The sequence below is a fragment of the Pezoporus occidentalis genome, unplaced genomic scaffold (genome assembly GCF_034315485.1).
Source record: "Pezoporus occidentalis ecotype Australia unplaced genomic scaffold, CSIRO_AGI_Poc_V1 ctg22, whole genome shotgun sequence".
Taxonomy (NCBI): Eukaryota; Metazoa; Chordata; class Aves; order Psittaciformes; family Psittacidae; genus Pezoporus; species Pezoporus occidentalis.
This window is the reverse complement of record NW_026914072.1, coordinates 3,514,120-3,523,586: the sequence shown is the minus strand read 5'-3', so window position 1 is coordinate 3,523,586 and position 9,467 is coordinate 3,514,120.

Here is a 9,467-nt window from a genome sequence, read left to right as displayed (position 1 = left end):
AGACTTGTTTGCTGATCATGGTGGGGATCACCATGCTGGCACGCATACAGAGTGGGTTTTGCCCACGACTGATTTCAAGAGTTAAGTAGAGTCAGGTTTGGGTCTTGTCTGGGGTCAAACGACGATGTAGGAGGACCAAGAGATTTTCCCTGAGGCTGGACAGCAATGAGTGGCAGGGTGTGTGGGATAGTATGGGCAAGTATCTAGGTCAGTGGGCCCCTCCAGTACTTTGGAATTTCACTACCGAACAACTGCAAAATCCAGAAGAATTAGTAAAACACTTAAATGAGGTGTGTGGTCATTCTGGCCATACCAGAGATGGACAAATCACGGCAACGTGCTGGGGCTTGGCCTATGCTTACAGGGCCTTGTTCAACACTATCCAGCACCTTCAAAAGGAAAAGAATGTCGGCAGATCTGAGGGCAAATCAACAGTCGCTACTCAAACTTTGGCTGCAATGAACAGCACAGCTACCCCAGCGGCAAGTACAGCAGCTGCTCAAACTTTGACTGCGACAGCGCGGTTACCCCAGCTCCAAGCACAGCAGCTGCACCACCCCCAGCAACAAGTACAGTTGCTACTCAAACCACAGTGATAATCCAAACCAGAGGACCAATTCGTACCAATATCGGTTGCCCCTTTACACAAGAGAACAAGCAAAAAGGAGGCAAGAAGGGTGAAGCGAGATGAAGAACCAATGAATTGACCACCCGGTCCAGAATCTGATCAGGAGTCATCATCACATGACGAAGAAGAGGTAACTTCTTGACCTCGGACCTCAACTGAGCTACGGAATATGCGAAAAGATTTTACCCGTCAACCAGGGGAGCACATCATCACCTGGTTACTCTGATGCTGGGACAATGGGGCCGATGATCACGAACTAGAAGGTACAGAAGCCAAGCAGCTGGGATCACTTGCTAGAGAAGGGGGAATTGACAAAGCAATTGCAAGAGAGAAAAAGTCCCTCAGCCTTTGGAGGCGGCTCTTGGCAGCTGTGAAAGAAAGGTTTCCGTACAAGGACGATGTTACGAGTCGTTCAGCCAAGTGGACTACTATAGACAAAGGCATCCAGTCTCTGAGGGAATCAGCCATCGTAGAGATGATACATCACATCAAGCCGAATAACAGGGATATACCCATAGATCCAGATGAAGTTGAATGTACACGACCCATGTGGCGAAAACTTACAGGGAATGCACCATCATCATATGCCCATTCATTGGCAGCAGTAACCTGGAATGACATAGTACCACTAACAGTGGATGAAATGGTTCATAAACTCCGAGAGTTCGAAGACAATCTCACCCCTTCCATCATCTCAGCTGTGGAAAAACTGCCCCAGGACCTCAAACAATTGAGGGACGATCTATCTGATTTATCCAGCTCCTCACGTGTACCAACACACGTCTCTGCTATTAACAAAAGGCGTCCTATTGTTCGAGAGAGGAGATACAGGAGGTATACGCCACGGGGTACCCTATGGTTTTACCTGCTGGATCACGGAGAAGACATGACAAAGTGGGATGGAAAACCTACTTCAGCTTTGGAGGAATGGGTGAGTGAATTGAAGAGGGGAGCAAGGGCCAAGACTGATCATCCCATGAGAGCTACGGCTTCAGTCTCTGGAGAGCAGTTTCCCAGATGGAATGGAAGAGCTGATTTTACTCCAGCTCCTGTGATAACGAAGAATAATCCCTTTTACCATGACTTAAATGTCCAATGCTGTGATGACCATTAGAGGGGTCCTGCCTCCAGCCAGGTGGAGGTAGGGGAAAATCGGATTTACTGGACTGTGTGGATCAGATGGCCTGGCACATCAGTCCCACAGGAGTGTAAGGCTCTAGTAGATACCGGTGCACAGTGTACCCCGATGCCATCAAGCTATCAAGGGGTGGAACCCATCTATATTTCTGGAGTAACAGGAGGATCCCAAGAGTTGACTGTGCTGGAGGCTGAAATCAGCCTGACTGGGAGGGAGTGGCAAAAGCACCCTATTGTGACTGGTCCAGAGGCTCCATGCATCCTCGGCATAGACTACCTCAAGAGAAGGTACTTCAAAGACCCAAAAGGATGCCAGTGGGCTTTTGGTATTGCTGCTTTGGAGATTGAGGAACAACTGTCCTGGGTAGCGGTGTAGTGGTGTAGCGGTGTCCTGTAGTAGCGGTGGTGATTTGTGTTGTACATTGGTTGCTGGACTGTTCTTGTCTCAACCCGTAGGAGTTGCACTCTTTCGATCCTCCTCCCCGTTCCTCCAGGAGCGGGAAGGGGAGAGCCCCAGGGGGGGCACTTGATTGTTGTCAGCCCAGCACCACTCACTGGGAGTGAGTGAACAAGTTGCCTGACTGGGTTTAAACCACGACAACAACGTTATCATATTGTACAGAGAGGTCAATAAGCAGTCCTCAAAATTTCAGGCAGGGCTCTTGCTGAAACTTGCTGCTCTAGAAATCCAAGCTTCAAAATGAATTAAAGGTAATGCCAACTTTTGATAAAAGAAGAAAGTTTTGTAAAGACAAATTTCACTAGATTAATTCATACTGAACAAACTGAAAACGAAAATTAAAAAAGAAATAAGAATAACAAAGATTCCTTACATCTGAAAACTGAGGTTCATTTACTCTTTGATTTTGTTCTAAGGTTATCGTGTTTCAGCATGTTCTTCCAAGGGAAATGGCTCAGGCATTTCTGGAAATGAGCATGAGGAAATAAAATCAAATTCATAAGGAACTGAACAGGTATTTCTCACCTCAAAAAGATTTGCAGCCATTGGCTTGAGGAGCATGTCCTGCTTCAGACTGAGGCTTCAAGCCTTGCTAGTGTCAGATGTGGAAACCCAGCTCAACTGGATGAACGCACAAGACTTCCAAAGAACACGTTCCACACTGGCTTTTTGCAAAGCAGATCAGATGGTCAAACCATCTCAAGACAATCCACAGCTCTTACCCCATCAGAAGGTACATGACTCCTTCCCAGAAGGTGACAGAGTCAATTCCTCGACTGGGACATGCTTATGGGTATTCATTGCCTTCTGATAGCGCAAGGCTGGGAAGAAATGCCATCAGAGATTTCCCCACCATGAACTACTAGGGAAAGGAGGAGGTAGGAAGAAGAAAAAGTTAGACTAGACTAGTTGAGTTGGAAGGGACTTCCGAAGAGCATCTAGTGCAAACTACCTGTGCCATGCTGCAGACACACATTCAATTTTTCCAGGCAAGTGTTCCCATGTGTTGGCTGTCAGCATGTCAATACAGCAGAGCAGAAATCAGTGTGAAATTTCCATTAAAAAATTGATATTTATTTAAAAATCCATTGCAGATGGTTCAGATGGATTCCTTGTAGCACACAAGAGGACAGACTGTAAATCCATTTAATCTCATGGGAAATCAGTCCTGCCTACCACAGCCACTCTATTTCCACCCAACTGAAAAACAGAGCCTTCTGACAGTACTCCCTCTTCAACTCTTTCCATTTCTTGCCCACAGCCCCCACTAGGAAGAGGATAATATCCATAATCTTAATTTTTTAAATACTGGTGATCTCTTCATTACGTTTATAAAAGTGTGTCACAGCCCGAATGGAAGATCACAAGTGAATCTGGACTTGAGCAATACACGTGGCTGAGCAGAGGCTCTGTCAAGGGGTCAGGGTCCAGTTGGAGAAAAGCCCAGTGCTGGACCCTGTTTCGTTCATGATCCCAAGAGTGAAATTAAGGCGCAAACGAGGTCAAGTACTTTGTGGACGTGTTAATCTGATTTGTTTAGTTCCCTCAGGAGAGGCAGTAGTTACAAACTGCATGTTTGTTACAACACTCCAAATTAATTGAACAAGACAAGGAATAATACAAGGTAAAACTAAACACATAACAAAGCCACGTAACAAACAAAATCAAATTTGCTTAACCCATGGGCCTCTTGGAAGCTGGGAAAAAGGGTCAAACTCCCATCCTTTCCAGGTTTGGACAGGAATATGAGCCAATTTTTGGATTCTGGATGTGATTCATTTGACTATTTTACCTTTTTGTGATTACCTTTTCCTCCTCTTATAATGAGTTGGGGGAGTACCTCTGTTCTTCATGTCACATCTTACATGTTCCAGGTGGACCAGCTTCCCCACTCTTGCAGCCAGCTCTTCAACTGCACCTGTCTGCAGCAATTCCTGGGATAATGGACAGGGATTCCTCATACCATTCCTCCAGATAATGGATTGAAGAGTCTTATCTCAGCTCTATTCCACTCATCCCTCAGGCAATGGAGGGTAGAGTCCCATTTCAGCTCTTCACACCCTTCTCCCAGGCAATGGATATTGGAATCTTAACTCCTCCCATCCATCTCTGAGATAAGAGATAGGTGGAATTCCATCTCATCTTCTGTTGTGTTTTAAGCCCAGCTGGTAACTGAGAACCTGGCAGTCCCTTGCTCATTCCCCCACTTCTTCCTCCCCAACCCCCCTTCCCAGAGGGATGGAGAGGAGAATTGAAAGAATGTAACTCCCACAGGCTGAGATAAGAACAGTCCAGTAACTAAGGTATAACACAATACTACTGCTACCACCAATAATAATAATGATAATGGATATAACAAGGGAAAAAACAACTGCTCCCCCACCCCCCCACCCCCAATACCCATCCCAACCTGAACAGCAATCTTGCCTTTCCAGGTAACTCCCTATAGTTTATATATTGGGCATGATGTGCTGTGGTATGGAATAACTCTTTGGCTAGTTTGGGTCAGGTGTCCTGTCTCTGCTTCCTTCCAGCTTTCCCTCCTCCCTGGCAGAGCATGAGAGTCACAAAGTCCTTGGTCAGACCAAACATTTGAGCAGTAACTAAAAACATCGGTGTTATCAGTGCTGTTCCCAGACTGAAAGTCAGAAACACAGCACTGCACCAGCTACCAAGAAGGAGAAAAATGACTGCTATAGCTGAACCCAGGACAGTATCCACCCCTTATTCCATACCATTCACATCATGCTCATATCCCACATTTTTCAATACACCACCACTTTTTTCTCATATATATATATATCCACACACAAAGGGAGAGATATCATTCCTTAGTCCATGTGCCAATCCCTATAAAGCTGCTGAATTCATCCAGTCCATGATGTCGGGTTCCATCTCCTGTAACAGTCTTTCAGAGAAGGAGAAACTGTGTGGTGTTGGATTGTTGCCTGTTGATGATACCACTGAGCTCGTCTGGTCACTGTTGAGTTTGTCTGGTTTTGTCAAAGTTCATTCTTTGTTGGGATGATGGTTGGAGGGAAGTCAGGGCCAGTCAGTGGTAACCTGAAGACATCTAGTTGGTGGGCTATAAAAGTGCTACATAGCAGGCAATAGCATACAATTAAGTTCATTGGCTGTTTTCCCCTAAAATCAAATCCCCTTGAGGTACACATTGGACTTCCCCATCTTCTCGCATTACCCATCACATATACCCGGGGCCCTGAGCAAAAGCAATCCCACAAAGGCAAAGTGGGTTTGCCTGTACCCAAAGCAGGAATAACCCAGACTGTCTTCCCCAGCAAATTTTTTATGTGCATCACAGGAACTTTATCCCGTCTACAGTATGTTTTTATTTTATTTTATTTCATTCTATTCCATTTTATTTTATTTTACATATGTAAAATTTCTGACTGGGCTGGGCCAGCCCTGTTGGCAGATCCTCTGGTGTTGACCAACCAGGTGGCCTTTGGTAAGTGTGTATCCCAGTGCTTGAAAGTTCCCCCACCCATTGCTCTCAGTGTAGTTTTTAACAGCCCATTGTACCGTTCGATTTTCCCAGAGGCTGGTGCATGGTAGGGGATGTGATATATCCACTCAATGCCATGCTCTTTGGCCCAAATGTCTATAAGGTTGTCCCAGAAATGAGTCCCATTGTCTGACTCAGTTCTCTCTGGGGTGCCATGTTGCCACAAAATCTGTTTCTCAAGGCCCAGGATGGTGTTCCGGGCAGTGGCATGGGGCACAGCGTATGTTTCCAGCCACCTGGTGGTTGCTTCCACCATGGTAAGCACATGGCGCTTGCCTTGGCGGGTTGGTGGCAGTATGATATAGTCAATCTGCCAGGCCTCCCCATATTTATACTTCAACCATCGTCCTCCATACCAAAGAGGCTTTAACCGCTTGGCTTGTTTAATTGCAGCGCATGTTTCACACTCATGAATAACCTGGGCAATAGTGTCCATTGTTAAGTCCACCCCTCGATCACGAGCCCATCTATATGTTGCATCTCTGCCCTGAGGGCCTGAAGTGTCATGGGCCCACCGGGCCAAAAATAATTCACCTTTATGTTGCCAATCTAAGTCCATCTGAGCCACTTCAATCTTAGCCGCTTTATCCACTTGTTGGTTGTGCTGGTGTTCCTCAGTGGCCCGACTCTTGGGTACATGGGCTGATCTACATGAAGCACCTTCACCACCAGGTTCTGCACCCTGGCAGCAATATCTTTCCACAGTGCAGCAGCCCAGATGGGTTTACCTCTGCGTTGCCAGTTGCTCTGCTTCCATTGCTTCAACCACCCCCACAGGGCATTTGCCACCATCCATGAGTCAGTATAGAGATAAAGTACTGGCCACTTTTCTCGTTCAGCAATGTCCAGGGCCAGCTGGATGGCTTTCACCTCGGCAAACTGACTCGATTCACCCTCTCCTTCAGCAGTTTCTGCAACTTGTCGTCCAGGACTCCATACAGCTGCCTTCCATCTCCGATGCTTTCCCACAATACGGCAGGACCCATCAGTAAACAAGGCATACTGCTTTTCACTTTCTGACAGTTTGTTATATGGTGGGGCCTCTTCAGCGCGCACCGCCTCCTCTTCTGGTGACATTCCGAAATCTTTGCCCTCTGGCCAGTCCATGATGACTTCTAGAATGCCTGGATGACTGGGATTTCCAATTTGAGCTCATTGTGTAATTAGTGCAGCCCATTTACTCCATGTAGCATCGGTTGCGACCCTACCTTTGAACATCCAGCCCAGCATGGGCAACCGGGGTGCCAAGAGGAGCTGTGCTTCAGTGCCAATAACTTCCGAAGCAGCTCGAACCCCTTCATAGGCTGCCAGTATGTCTTTCTCAGTTGGGGTATAGCTGGCCTCAGATCCTTTGTATCCCTGACTCCAGAAGCCGAAGGGTCAACTTCGAGTCTCCCCTGGAGCATTCTGCCAGAGGCTCCAGGTATTACCATTCCCCCCCAGCTTGGGGAGAAACTGTAATTTAGGATGTGCATTCTCCAAAACCACACTGCACCCAAGAAAGCTTGCGTTTCTTTCTTATTAGTTGGTGGAGACATTGCTGTTATCTTGTTGATCACATCTGTGGGGATATGTCTACATCCATCTTGCCATTTTATTCCCAAAATCTGAATCTCCTGTGCAGGTCCCTTGACCTTCGTTTTATGGCAAAACCGGCTTTCAGCAGGATTTGGATTATTTTCCTCCCTTTCTCAAAGACTTCTTCCGCTCTATCGCCCCACACAATAATGTCATCAATGTATTGCAGGTGTTCTGGAGCTTGCCCCTGTTCCAGTGCAGTCTGGATCAGCCCATGGCAGATGGTAGGGCTGTGTTTCCACCCCTGGGGCAGTCGGTTCCAAGTGAACTGGACACCCCTCCAAGTAAAAGCAAACTGTGGCCTGCACTCTGCTGCCAAAGGAATTGAGAAAAATGCCTTGGCAATATCAATCGTGGCATACCACTTGGCTGCCTTTGACTCTAGTTCATACTGAAGTTCTAGCATGTCCGGTACAGCAGCACTCAATGGTGGTGTGACTTCATTCAGGCCACGATAGTCTGCTCTTAGTCTCCACTCTCTGTTCAACTGTCGCACTGGCCCTATGGGGCTATTAAAGGTGAGCGGGTGTGCTGATCACTTCTTGGCACTCCAGTCTACGGATCAGCCTATGGATGGGAATCAGGGAGTCTCTGTTGGTGCGATATTGCCACCAATGCACTGTCGTGGTCGCAATTGGCACTTGTTCATCGACCTTCATGAACCCCACAACAGAAGGATCCTCTGAGAGACCAGGCAAGGTGGACAGCTGCTTAATTTCCTGTGTCTCCAAAGCAGCAACACCAAAAGCCCATTTGTACTCTTCTGGGTCTCTGAGGTAGTCTATGCCAAGGATGCATGCAGTCTCTGGACCAGTCACAGTGGGGGGCTTTTGCCACTTCCTCCCAGTCAGGCTGATTTCAGCCTCCAGTACAGTCAACTCTTGGGATCCTCCTGTCACTCCAGAAATATAGATGGGTTCCACCCCTTGACAGCTTGATGGCATCAGGGTACACCGTGCACCGGTATCTACTAGAGCCTTATACTTCTGCGGGACTGATGTGTCAGACCATCTGATCTACACAGTCCAGTAAATCTGACTGTCCCCTACCTCCACCTGGCTGGAGGCAGGTCCTCTAATAACGATCACAGTATTGGTCACTTATATCTTGTATAAAGGGATTAGACTTCTTTGTCACAGGAGCTGGAGTAAAATCAACTCTTCCACTCCATCTGAGAACCTGCTCACCAGAGCCTGAAGCCGCAGTTTTCATGGGATGATCATCCTTGATCTTTGTTCTCCTCTTCAGTTCATGCATCCATTCCTCCAGAGATGAGGTAGGTTTTCCATCCCACTTTCTCATGTTTTCTCCATGATCCTACAGGTAAAACCGTAGGGTGACCTGTGGCATGTACCTCCTATATCTTCTCTCTCAAGCAGTAGGCCTTTTGTTAATAGCTGAGATGTGTTGGTCCATGTGGGGAGCTGGATAGGTCAGACAGATTGTCTCTCAAATCGTTTTGACTCCTGGGACAGTTTTTCCACAGCTGAAATGATGAAAGGGGTGAGATTGTCTTCGTACTCTTGGAGTTGACAAAGCAGTTCATCCACTGTTGGTGGTGCTACATCATTCCAGGTTATTGATGCCAGTGAGTGGGCATATGATGATGGTGCATTCCATATAAATTTCTGCCACATGGGTCATGTACATTCGACTTCATCTGGATCTATGGGTGCATTACCAGCATCCAGCCTGTGATAGATCATTTCTACAATGGCTGATACCCTCAGAGACTGGATGCCTTTCTCTATCATGGTCCAGTTGGCCGAATGACTCATAACATCATCCTCGTAGGAAAACCTTACCTTCACAGCTGCCAAGAGCCGCCTCCAAAGGCTGAGGGACTGTTTCTCTTTTTCATTTGCTTTGTCAATTCCCCCTTCCATAGCAAGTGATCCCGGCTGCTTGTCTTCCGTACCTTCTAGTTCGTGACCGTCAGCCCCATTGTCCCAGCATCGGAGCAACCAGGTGAAGATGTGCTCCCCTGGATGATGGGTAAAATCTTTTTGCATATTCCATAGCTCAGTTGAGGTCTGGGATTGAGAAGTCACCTCTTCTTCCTCTTCCTCTGATCCACGTAATAATAACTCTAGTTCAGATGCTGTCCCATGTAGTAAGTTCTTCATCTTTCTTCACTG